This window comes from Kryptolebias marmoratus, linkage group LG9 (assembly GCF_001649575.2).
Source record: "Kryptolebias marmoratus isolate JLee-2015 linkage group LG9, ASM164957v2, whole genome shotgun sequence".
Classification (NCBI taxonomy): Eukaryota; Metazoa; Chordata; class Actinopteri; order Cyprinodontiformes; family Rivulidae; genus Kryptolebias; species Kryptolebias marmoratus.
The window spans coordinates 10086431-10089859 of record NC_051438.1 but is presented as its reverse complement, the minus strand read 5'-3'; the positions used below and the strand labels follow the sequence as shown (position 1 = coordinate 10089859).

At 42.8% G+C, this 3429-nt stretch overlaps 1 protein-coding gene across 1 annotated transcript in view; it reads left to right on the top strand.

Annotated features, from left to right (window-relative positions):
- efnb1 (ephrin-B1) overlaps window positions 1-3429 on the top strand; it is a 65786-nt gene that overhangs the window by 50433 nt on the left and 11924 nt on the right. The gene's annotated exons all lie outside the window — the stretch shown is intronic.

The following is a 3429-nucleotide window of genomic DNA, read 5'->3' as shown; positions in this document are numbered from 1 at the left end:
TGAAAGCAACATCGAGTAGACAGAGTGAGAGGCTTTTAGATTAAAAAAGCTGTCAGTGTGGTGTTGTAGTAGAGTAGGGCTAGGGAGTTGGTGAGAACGAGGCTGGCACAGTATTTACGTGACCTTTGACATGATAAATGTGATCAAACTAAAATCAGCCCAGAGTAAAAAAAAGAAAAGAGAAAAACAGAAGACTCTGTTTGTAGTGGTGTTCTGGGGATAAGGGTATAAACAATTAATATCTTACATGTTGCGGATTTCTCTTAGAACAAGTTTGGATTGACGAGCTAATAGCTAGCCTAAGTGAAGCCAAATCCAAAATGGATTGATGTCATCGTAAAACAAATCCAGTCACAAAAACATCTAACATGCTAACACTGTTTTAAAAACCTTCTCATCACTCATTTTATAAAAAAAAACTAAGTTATTCCATCGGAAATATAACGATGTTCCTGCTGGAAGTGCTACAGCTAGCTGCTTCTGCTGCTTTTTGTGCTGCATGAAAGTGTAAAATTAATATGTTATTAACTGGGTAATGTGGGCTTGACCGCAATGTCAAAGTTTAGACTATGGTGTTGGGTTTTTACACGAAGATCTCACTGGGCTGCTACTGTCGGTGAAAAAATGGCGAATAACTTTTGTGGGGTAGTTTTGAAATTCACTGGACTTTTGAATATGTCTGAGAAGCTTTCCGCAACAAATTTTCTCTCAAAATAGTCAGAGTTTTTGTGGGTGACTAGAACGGTGTCTCAAACCATTCTCAGTTTAGTTTCTAGAAGTCTAGAGCTGTAATTTTTTTTGTCCCAAGTCTCGTCAGGAGTTGCAAAGGTTCAGTGTGATTCCTGGTGAAAATCTGCATTTTTTTGTCTCTAAATGGTTCCCAACCGGTTGCTACCTTTTACAACAACAGCAATCCACTCTGGTCTCGGCATCACTTGGACTCACCACTATGAAACTGTTGAGACTGGATTTGTTTCGACGTGACATAAAATCCTCTTTTGTCTTTCACTGCTTGGACTAGCCATTAGCTTGTAAATCCAGTCAGAATTAAACTATACTTTGTCAAACTGAGGTCATCCAGTGACCCATCTACAGCAGGTAATATATTAATTATTCATTACATTTTCACAGAACCCTGCTTCAAAAGACCTGAACTATCCCTTCAACTGTCTTCAACATTTGTTTTCCTTAATGCACTCAACTGTTGATCCCGCGGCTGATTTCCATCTTGAATAGTGCTTAAAAGATGTATTCACATGAGAAAATGTGGTCACAATTGGACACAGTTAATGGGATTATGAAGTTCCAGCGGTACAGTAATGGCTTGAGTTATGTGACGTTTTACATCGCCTGAATGCAAACAGCATCTGAAGTGATCTTCTTTATAAATCCAGCTCCCTTTCAGGTCTAAACAGGAGCCTCACAGGGCCAACTTATCATTATGCCACATCAGCGATGCAGAGGTCTGCTCGGCCAGCCTGAAGGAATAGTTAATTTAGATGACAGAAGTAAGTTAACACTGAGAAGATTTGCTCTCCCCGAGTGGATATAAAATTCACTGTTAGGGAGAATATTCAAGCGCCTTTGAGGTCGATCTTCAAAGAGCGCTTTTTTTTTTGTCTAACCATGGCCTGGAAATGTAAAAATTGAAAGAGAAGGAGAAATTGGGGCTAAAAAGCTCAGCTGAGGTTGTGTCAGCGTCTGGTCCGTTCGTGGCGGGGAGACGCTTTCAGGACTGTCTTTGGATGTTCTCTTTAAACAAGACACGCTGTCTGCTTAGGATCTACATAAATCACAAGACTCACTTAGCCTTGAGTGTTCATTCACATTAATGCTCAGTGTAAATTTAAACCCTTTTTTTTTTTGGTGGCACTTAGCTCTGCTGGGCCCTCGTGTATATTTCACCGTCCACTTCACTCAGTTGTGTTGAGTCTACAGCGGCGCGGCGGTTGTTCCGAGAAGCTCCTGACATGATGTTATCACAGTCGGCCTCGCAAATTGTCGGGCAAACAAAACGTCGTTGTAATTTAGGGCCTCGAGTTTCGATCTGATAGCGTAGCATAATATTAGTGTAATTCATTATTTTGTTTTCTTTCATTTCTCTGAAGTAAAAAAAGCTGAAATCCCACAAGGCAGCATTAATGTCAGCATTAATAATGCTTAGGAATGACAGAACATGCATCAACTAGACAAGCTTTTTTTTTGTTTTCATGGCTGCGGAGGCACATTTCAACATGACTCGATACATCAGTTTATAGCAAGCAAACGCATGTAGAAACATTGATTCACAATTCCAGTAAGTATTCCAGTGTTTGCCTTTGCATTGTTCGGAGCGACTCCCCCCTCCGCCTGTAGCCAAGTTTGCGTCTCTTTCTGTTGTCATTAGATGAGCATCCTCTCCATGACTGTGTCATCGTAATGAGGGTGCCATCTGAAGCAATCATCCTGGGAGATGGCCATTGAGTTAAGAGGGAGGGAAAGGGGAGGGGTAGAGCCAGATATCACAGATAAAATAAAAAAAAAGAAAATAAATGAAGTGAGACCAAGTCGGATAATGCAAGGAAGAGAAACAAAAGCGTTTCAGAGGAAGGGAGTGCGTCGGAACAGCAGACTAAGCGGAGATGGTGATCATTTGGGGAATTCCAAACTTAGACTCACACGCACACACACACATGCACACACACATCTTTGTGTCTAGCTGCTCAGTGTTAAGGTCAGAGTCACACTCTGTCTCCCCAGGTCATTATCAAGGACCCTAAAATAGACAGTCAATTGTGTCACAGTGCATGAAGTGACTGTGACATTGGATAAACAACCTCAAACTCCAAGTCAGAGCACACACTAAAACAAGTGGAGATAAGCACACACACACACACATGCACTAATTTAAAAATGGACACACGGGCGTGCACGCACAGACGTTAAGGGGAGGCATTTAGCTCGGTGCACTATACCAGCAAGTGGTGACACATGTGGCCCCAGAGGGAGTGGGCTGCCCGAGGACTTGGCAAGCTGCTGGAACTCTCACTGCTAAACTATTTACTGACGGAGAACACACACACCGAAGTTTGACCGTGTTCCTCCTCTCCACCTCAGCGCCCAGCCGCTCTCTGTAGACTGTAATGTTGTTCCTTTCATTTGACTTCACTTTATTGTGTTAATGAGAGATGGCGTTGAGAGGAGCTGCCGGTTGATTGAGGGTGAGAACTGCTAATCACTGGAACAGCTAATCAGTGCTTGTCGTAAATATTGATTAGTTCTGTGCGTTATGGACGTGCTCATTAACCAACGTGTCACCGTCTCTTCTCCCCTCCCACCCCTCCCCCCACAACGCCTTCTTTTTTCCCCTACTTTCTCTTTTCTTTACCCTCCGTCACATCCTCCCTCTCCTCGTCCTTTGTGTCGTCCTCCTTCTCTCTCCCCCCCCCC